This window comes from Grammomys surdaster, unplaced genomic scaffold, assembly GCF_004785775.1.
Source record: "Grammomys surdaster isolate TR1022 unplaced genomic scaffold, NIH_TR_1.0 339, whole genome shotgun sequence".
Classification (NCBI taxonomy): domain Eukaryota; kingdom Metazoa; phylum Chordata; class Mammalia; order Rodentia; family Muridae; genus Grammomys; species Grammomys surdaster.
Genome location: NW_021604758.1, coordinates 422908 through 431770, shown reverse-complemented (window position 1 = coordinate 431770; position 8863 = coordinate 422908). Strand labels below are relative to the sequence as shown.

At 53.5% G+C, this 8863-nt stretch overlaps 1 protein-coding gene across 2 annotated transcripts in view; it reads right to left on the bottom strand.

Moving 5' to 3' along the window:
• Gpr4 (G protein-coupled receptor 4) overlaps positions 1 to 8538 on the bottom strand; it is a 12243-nt gene extending 3705 nt beyond the window's left edge. For both annotated transcript variants that reach the window (XM_028778692.1, XM_028778691.1), the window contains exon 1: positions 8436 to 8538. The gene's annotated coding sequence lies outside the window, so the exon portion shown is untranslated. The remainder of the gene's footprint in view (positions 1 to 8435) is intronic.
• Between the last annotated feature and the right edge of the window lie 325 nt (positions 8539 to 8863).

The following is an 8863-nucleotide window of genomic DNA, read 5'->3' as shown; positions in this document are numbered from 1 at the left end:
TCTCCCTCTCCCTCTCCTCCCTCTCCTCCCTCTCCCTCTCCCTCTCCTCCCTCTCCCTCTCCCTCTCCTCCCTCTCCCTCTCCTCCCTCTCCCTCTCCCTCTCCTCCCTCTCCTCCCTCTCCCTCTCCCTCTCCCTCTCCCTCTCCCTCTCCTCCCTCTCACTCTCACTCTCACTCTCACTCTCACTCTCACTCTCACTCTCACTCTTCCTCTCTGTCTCATGTAGTCCAGGCTAGCCTTGAACCTGGCATGTAATGGAGGATGACCTCAATGATGCTCCAGCCTTCTCCTGAGTGTTGGGATCACAGGAGTGCTCCGCCATGCCCAGTTCACACAGAGCTTGGATTGTTACCCTGGGCCTCATGCATTCAAGGAAGGTGCTGAACCAACTGAGCCACATCCCTTTGTGGCTGAGTCTTACTGTGTAGCCCAGGCCAGTCTGAAACTCTTGAGCATCCTTGTTTCCCGAGTGGTGAGACAGCAGGCAGGCAGCACCAGGCCCAGCTTCAAAGCATTTTAAACTCAGAAGGGAGAGGCATGCTGATATCTGAGCTTGAGGCTAGCCTGGTCATAGAGGGAGTTCCAGGACAACCAGGACTACAAAGAGGCTTATTTTGAAGAAGAAGAAGAAGGAGGAGGAGGAGGAGGAGGAGGAGGAGGAGGAGGAGGGAGAGAGAGAGAGAGAGAGAGAGAGAGAGAGAGAGAGAGAGAAAGGAAGGAAGAAAACCATACATACAAACAAGATCATACTTGGAAATCCAGTCTAAGACAATGAACAGAGAAAGTGCCTCGCAGTCTGGAGGAAAGACACAGAGGCTGGGGAAGCCACCTCTGAAAAATCCCCAAAACACACTTAAAAACCATTTGAGGACCAGTGAGACGGCTTCTCTGAAAACTTCTTTTTTTTTTTGTTTTTTTTTTTGTTTTTTCGAGACAGGGTTTCTCTGTGTAGCCCTGGCTGTCCTGGAACTCACTCTGTAGACCAGGCTGGCCTCGAACTCAGAAATCTGCCTGCTTCTGCCTCCCAAGTGCTGGGATTAAAGGCGTGCGCCACCACTGCCCGGCTCTGAAAAACTTCTTGCTGCCAAGTGTCACACCCTGATTTTATTCCCAATACCCACATGGCAAAAGGAGAGAACTCAGTCCCAGGAGCTGTCCTCCACACACATACCAGGGCAATAAATAAATGAATAAATAATAAACGTAATTTAAGGGAGAGAAGAGAGAGCGAGAGGGAGACAGACTAGTTAAAGTCTACTAGACAAATGAGAAAAATTATAGTCCAGAGAGGGGAAGGGATGAGCCTGGAGTCACACAGTAAGCCTCAGAAACCCAAGTCTCTTCCTCCCAAGGAAAGTCCTTCTTGCTTTATCTCCAGATAGAGCCTGTGTCTAATCCCTCACTTGCTCTGTGCTGCTATCACCTCAGGGGTTGTGACAGCATCTGTCCTGTCACTCTGCCTCCTTCAATTAACTACACACGGGGCAATCAGGACGACCTTCTAAGGGGATTCGCTCCTGTTCTTTACTTCATGGACTTCCAAGGGCTCCCCAGAGGCTGGGGGCGTGGCTCCGTGGTAGAGCCCCGCCTAGAATCCCCCAGTGAGGGGCTGGGGGCGTGGCTCCGTGGTAGAGCCCCGCCTAGAATCCTCCAGTGAGGGGCTGGGGGCGGGGCTCAGTGGTAGAGCCCCGCCTAGAATCCCCCAGTGAGGGGCTGGGGGCGGGGCTCAGTGGTAGAGCCCCTGCCTAGAATCCCCCAGGGAGGGGCTGGGGGCGTGGCTCAGTGGTAGAGCCCCTGCCTAGGATCCTCCAGTGAGGGGCTGGGGGCGTGGCTCAGTGGTAGAGCCCCTGCCTAGGATCCTCCAGTGAAGGGCTGGGGGCGGGGCTCAGTGGTAGAGCCCCGCCTAGGATCCCCCAGTGAGGGGCTGGGGGCGGGGCTCAGTGGTAGAGCCCCTGCCTAGGATCCCCCAGTGAGGGGCTGGGGGCGGGGCTCAGTGGTAGAGCCCCTGCCTAGGATCCTCCAGTGAGGGGCTGGGGGCGGGGCTCAGTGGTAGAGCCCCGCCTAGGATCCTCCAGTGAGGGGCTGGGGGCGGGACTCAGTGGTAGAGCCCCTGCCTAGTATCACCCAGTGAGGGGCTGGGGGCGTGGCTCAGTGGTAGAGCCCCTGCCTAGAATCCCCCAGTGAGGGGCTGGGGGCGTGGCTCAGTGGTAGAGCCCTGCCTAGAATCCCCCAGTGAGGGGCTGGGGGCGGTGCTCAGTGGTAGAGCTCTTGGTTAGTATGTGCAAGGCCCTAGGTTCTCTGCATTATTGCAAGAAAATGAATAGACTTGACAGAAAATGGAAGCCCCTGGTGACAGGTACCAAGGCTCTTCCCAGCTAGCCTGTGCTGCCTTACCCACCCCTCCCTCAGTCATCTCCAATCCAGTGAGCTCCTCCAGTACTGATACTGCCACACTCTCTCCCTGCCTGGCCTATGGCGTCTTCAGCTCCTTTTCCATGTCCTTCTTCATTCCTCTCCAAGTCTTCGAAACCGAGTCCCCCTCCCCGCAACTCCTACAACCATCTCCTCACAGCACTGTGCATCATCCTGTTGGCTTCTATCTGGAAGTTCTTCAGGGACAGGGACCTTGAGTGTCAGGTGGACTGTCCTATCACCTGTGGAAAGGACAGTCCTTTGCAAACAGTAGGTGCTCAACAAGTGCCTGGGTATAGAAGTCATTCCAGAAGCCTAGAGGGTGGGAGAGGACAGAACATTCTGGCCAGTGCTTCTCCCACCATGGCTCTCCCTCTCCTCCTCCCAGACTACCTGAGCATCAACAAGCCCGGGAGCCTGGGGGGAGAAAGACTACAAGCTGGGAGGAGATTAAAGGGCAGGGCCCATCTGCTTCCTGATTGACTTGGAAAGGTCAGGCCTTGTCCCGATCCCGAAGGCCAGCACCCTGTGGGGAGTCTTTAGACACCTACCATCCCACCCCAGAGCTGGAAACTTCGAGATCCCTTGGAGATGGAGTGGGAGGGATTTGTTCCTGGGTAGACCAATGGGATCAACTCAGCCTACCATCAATCAAAACCTCCCACCTAGACCTAGTCTTCCCCCTGGCTTCTGTCTCCTCTTTGCCGGCCTCCTCTCTGTGCTCGCTCCCTCTCCCATTCTCCCTCCCCTCCCTCCCCCTCCTATTTCTTCTTTCCTCTTACTGGAGCAAGGGAAATGTTTTCCTCCAGAAGCCTTAACTTCTACAAAGAAGGAGTATGGCCTCTATCCTAATCACATCACACATGGAAATCTTTGGTAAAATATAGCATCTTCAGTAAAATGCTCAGTATTTCGGCCTAGGGATGCAGCTTACTGATGACAGACCGCTTACCTAGAGTCTGTCAGTGCGTGCTGGGTGTGGCTCAGCCGAAGAGCGCTTCTCTAGCAGACATGGGGTCCTGAGCTCCGTCTCCATTACCACAAAAAAGGAACAGAAGGCTAAGCAGAGGTCTAGGGACGCAGCTCAGTTCATGAAGTATCCGAGTAACAAGCACAGAGCCCTGGGCTGCGTCCCCAGCACTTCATAAACCGGTCACGTTGGCTAGGTCTATAATCCCAACAGGTCAGCCAGGGATAAAGGAGACCCTGTCTCAAGATTTAAAGAGAAAGAAAGTAAAGATGTAATGAGCTGGGGATATGACTCAGCGTGTAAAGTGACGGCCGCGCAAGGCAAGCACCTGCCTTCGGATCCTCAGCACCCACATAAAAGCCCTCGAGGGAGAGCTGGATGTCCCCTGAAACCCCCTTCCATGGCCCCAGATCCCTGCTGAGACTGGAACGGGTACACAGGCAGCGAAGACATTCCTGGCAGCCAACGGAAATGAACTTCCCATTGCCAATTTCCTCCCAGGGAACAGAGCCTGGCATCCACCCTGTCCTGGGCCTACCTGAGTCATGAGGATGCTAGGCGTGGGGCAGAGAGTCACAGACAGACAGACAGACAGACAGACTGACTGACTTTTCTTCTTCCCTACCTCACATTTGGCCACCACCACAACACCCCCACCCCATCCCCAGCCATTATAGAGAGTCTGATTCTTAGAATTCCGTGATACAGGTTTACATAGTGTGTGGGGACAGGGAGCTATTTCTTCCCAGTCCATGGGGAAGTTGAGGCCCAGAGAGGAAAGACTGTTATTCACTATCCGAGCCGAAGACTATCTCCTTCTTTGTTTCTTTCCTCTCATTCCTGTCCTAATGTCTTTCTAGGGGCTTCAGACCCCTTTGAGAGATTGTTAAAAGTCAGGAAATTTTATTTATTTATTTACTTACTTACTTATTTTCAAGACAGAGTTTTTCTGTGTATCCCTGGCTGACCTGGGACTCACTCTGTAGATCAGGCTGGACTCGAACTCTGAGATCCACCTGCTTCTGCCTCCCGAGTGCTGGGATTAAAGATGTGTGTCACCATACCAGGTTAATAGGGGCTTTTTAAGAACATACACACAGGGCTGGAGAGATGTCTCAGCGGTTAAAAGCACTGATTGCTCTTCCAGAGGTCCTGAGTTCAATTCCCAGCAACCACATAATGGTTCACAACCACAGCTACTGGTGTACTCATGTAAATAAATCTTAAAAAAAAAAAAAGGAACACAAAGATAAGATGTTAGTGGGTATGTTAGTGGGTATGGCTGCTCTTCATGAAGGCAAGTCAGCCTAAGCAGCCACGAAAAGCAGAGGGCTGACCTGTGTGCCAGTGACCCAGCACTCAGTAGTATCGGGTGGGGTCCCAGGCAGGTTGCAGGTTCAGATCTCACAGAGAAGGGAGAGGGGTGTTAGAGAAGACATCAATGTTCTCCTTTGGTTAACATGTACATGTGGGCACATGCATTACACACACACACACACACACACACACGGTGACCCATCATGGCTGGAATGTTCCTCTAGCCCTTGCCCAGCCCCAGGCGGACTCAATGTTATCTTAACCCCCAGTGAGTCTTTGGGAAGGTGCATGCAAATTTTACACCCCATTCCAAACTCAGGTTCTGCAGGAAAAGATAAGTTTAAGTGTGGCACAGCAGGAAAGGATAGCCTGCGCCCCATGGGGGGATAGGAAAGGATAGCCTGCACCCTATGAGGGGATAGGAAAGGATAACCTGTACCCCAAGCCCCGGCCCACCCCAGCTACTAAAGCCAGAAAAAATGCCTAGTCCCAGAGAACCCCCACCCCTCAATAAAGCACAATTCAAAGACATGGATGTTGAAAAGCCAAGAGGAAGCAGTGACGGGGCTCACTCCTCATCAACCCCTGGCCCACTCACCACCCACGTTTCCGAAGCCACCAGGCTAGCTCCCCCTGTTTTGCTTTACCATGGGCTCCCAGTCTCCCCCATTCTGGAGGCCCCAGGAGACCAGCCAGCTCCGGTCTGCTCATTAGGGCTGAAATGTGATCAGTGTCGCTCGCTGCCCACCTGGTGCCTTGGCAGCAAGCGGAAACGGTGAGGGAGGGGGTACAGTCAGGCCACCTAGCTGGGCCTCAGTTTCCCCATTTCCATTAAGGAGCATCTCTGTGCCCCACTCCCACCCCCAACCCTGGCCTCTACACCCACACCACCCAGCAGGGCTGTGGAATTCTTAGAGCTACCCTGCTGACATTCTAGAATCCGGCCGTTCTCAAGTCCCGAGATTCTATGGCCAGCCCCGTTTGTGGTCCAATGTTCTAACACTCTGGAGCCTTGATTCTCTGCTTTCTGTTATTATTATCCTTGCCTTTGCCAGCACGCACACCCTTGTCAGTTTCCAATATTCCAGGCGTCTCCCGGCCCAAGATTCTGAAGTTCTATTGTTAGAACCCGCTATGATTTAAAAAAAAAAAAGGAATAAAAAATAAAATAAAATAAAACACACGCTATGACTTTCATAATCTATTATTAAACCCTGGGTGATTTTTATCTTTTTCCCAGCAAATGAATACACGTTTCCCTTTTTTGCTCTTTGCAGAAATGAGAACGCTTTGTAAATAGGTGAACCCTACTTCCCCTTTCCCCTCCACATTCCTGCTCTGATTTAAAACATTCTCAGATGCCAAAGGTTCACAGAGTTGGGGGGGTCAGGATAGATGATCACCAGGGCCCCCAAAACTATATTCTCCCCACCTCAGGAAGGGACGGACCCTAGGAACCCAGGCTGCTTCTGACCCCTTGCTCAGCGGTCTGGGCTCGTCCCTCCCTGTTCACACCAGCTGAGTTATTATTTGTCTAGACACAAACCAAATTATAGGCCCTGTCCAGGGAGAACAGTGGGCTTTGAGGGGAGGGTCAGGAGACGGGGGTGGAGTTAATTTGCTTGGCTTGTCTCTGTCTGTCTGAAACTCCTCCCCCACAACCCCCCCAGCCCAGGCCACCTCTGGCCCCTTTCCCTCTCCACCAGCAAGTCCTCAGAAATATCTTTCCTGTTCAGCTCCGCAAATCCTCCCTTCTGGCCCCCAGCCATTCACACCCAAGTCTGGCATGGCGCCTTACTCACTTAGCGGGACCTCACTGCCCGAATTAATCCAACTTAGCCGTAGTGCAAGAATTCAGGTCTCCAGATACGGTCAAGGGAACCCAGGTCTCCGGATATGGGCTGCCACTGGACAACAGTCCTAAGCCCCGAGGCTGGCAGTAACTTAAATTCTGCTCTAAGGCCTCAGTTTCCCTGCTTGTAAAATGGAAAGGGCACGGCTTCTGTGGTTTTCACAGGTGCTTTGTAGCACACGGCGGTGAGTACCATAAACCACACATATGCATGGATTGAAGGATCAGAACATCAAAAGGACCTTTGGTTCCCCGTGCTTGTCTCAAAGGGCTTCACCATCCCAGGTCCTGTCATCCAAAGACAGGCAGGCAGGGTTTCATCATTTGGCCCAAGCTGGCCTTAGACTAAGATTCTCCTACCTCAGCCTTGGTTACAGACATGTGCCACTACAAAAGTCTTTTGAGACAGGGTGATATGTAGCCTGGGCTGGCCTGCAACTCTTAATTCCTCTGTCTCTTACCTTCCTAGTGCTAGGATAGCAGTCAGGTGCCAGTGTGCCTGGCTCCAGGGCTCCTGGGTGGTCTGAATTTGGGGACCCTTGCCCATCCATCTCAGCAGCCATTCCTAGGAGGATCCCAAATCTGGGGTTGATCAAGTTCAACCTCAGAGACAAGAGGCGCTGGGAAGCCCTTTTGGTAGATTTCAAGGGGTACAGCTGGTTGGGGGGTCTTAGAAGGAGAACTGAGGTGTTCCTCTGCCTTTTATGCTAGTGTCCCAGTGCACATCCATCCAGCTTTGGACACACACACACACACACCAAAGCTTTGGGAATTCTGGAGCCTCAGCTTAGCTTGGTTGAGAAATGCAGTCTGGGAGTTCAGTTCCAGGGAAGGGTAGTAAGACAAAGCAGGAAGGAGTTAACAGAGACCCAGCCAAAATCCTGGAAGGGAGGAAGTGCGGGAAGTCCACCCCCTCCTCTAGCCAGGAATTCCTGAGACAGGAGGGTGGGGTAGGTGTGACCTCAGAAGCCATGGGGTAACTACAAAGTGGGCACTGGGGTCATGGTGTCACTCAGTGTCCATTTGCCGTGGATTGCAATCTCACTGTCCCCTACCCCAATACTAAGCAGCCCCACAACCTGGAGGAAAAGGTTCCAGGATATCTCAGGACTTAGGGAGAGTGATGGGGCGGGTGCTAAGGTGGCAGCAATGTGGAAGTGGGCAAGGGCCAAAGAGCCAGAGAACCAGAGAAGGGCTAGGGGTGGGGGGAGACACACTGAGATGGATACCGAGTTGGGGACATATAAAGAGAAGGAGGGGGATCTCACATAAACAGTGGAATGGAGGCCAGCGATGAGGTAGAAAGGATCCAGAGGCAGATGGGGAGAGCAGGTGGGGACCCCAAGAGATAAAGAAATAGAGCCCACTGGGTTTGTTGCTGAAGAACACCTACAACATTTAGGGGGCTGAGGTCGGAGGATGGCCAGTTTAAGGTAAACCTGAGTTGTACAGTCAGGGGCTGGCTGTCTATAAAACGCCATAGGGTGGAAAGTCCGGTGTAGTGACACATACTTGTAATCCCAGTAGACTCTAGGAAACGGAGGCAGGAGGATTGCAGTGAATTTGAGGCAATGTAGGCAGGAGAGTGTGTTCAAAGATAGTTTATGGTATGGGGTGAGATCTTGTGGGGTGTGTGTGTGTGTGTGTGTGTGTGTGTGTGAGAGAGAGAGAGAGAGAGAGAGAGAGAGAGAGAGAGAGAGACCCAGAGGTAGGGGATCTTAGGGACCCCAGGGACAGGAGGGAGAAGCAGAAGAGATGGGCTCTCCGCTCTCCGAAGCCTAGTGACGGAGAGGGGACACTGCGGGGAGACTGAGGCAGCCAAGCGGCCACCCAGAGTCTTGGACCTGAGAAGGGGTAAGATGGGAACGGAAGGACAGCACCCACCTGCTCCGCGGCTGGGCTGAGCGACCGGCGTCTGTGACTTGGTCCCGACTCTGCGCGGCGCGGGGACCCGGCGGGCGCCCCCGCGGGGCAGGAGAGCAGCGACAACCCCTGGTCCGGGGCTGGAGTCGGAACCCAGGCCCCGCCCCAGCCAGACCCGCCCCCATTAACCCCTTCTCTGCCGCGCCCTTGCACCCACCCTGTCTTCCCCCACCTCCCCACCCCCGGGAACCCAAGCTTGGAAATCTCACCTGCTGCTTCAGGAACACAGTTCATTAACTCCTTCCTTACCCTCTCTCCAATCCCACACTTCGAATTTAAGCCTTCCTCTGGGAAGGGAAGCTTGACTTGGGACCCTTCTTTCTGTCGCTTCCTTCTTTGAAGAGCCCCCTCCCCGCAGGCCTCCGTTAATAACCTTCTCCCCGTCCCTC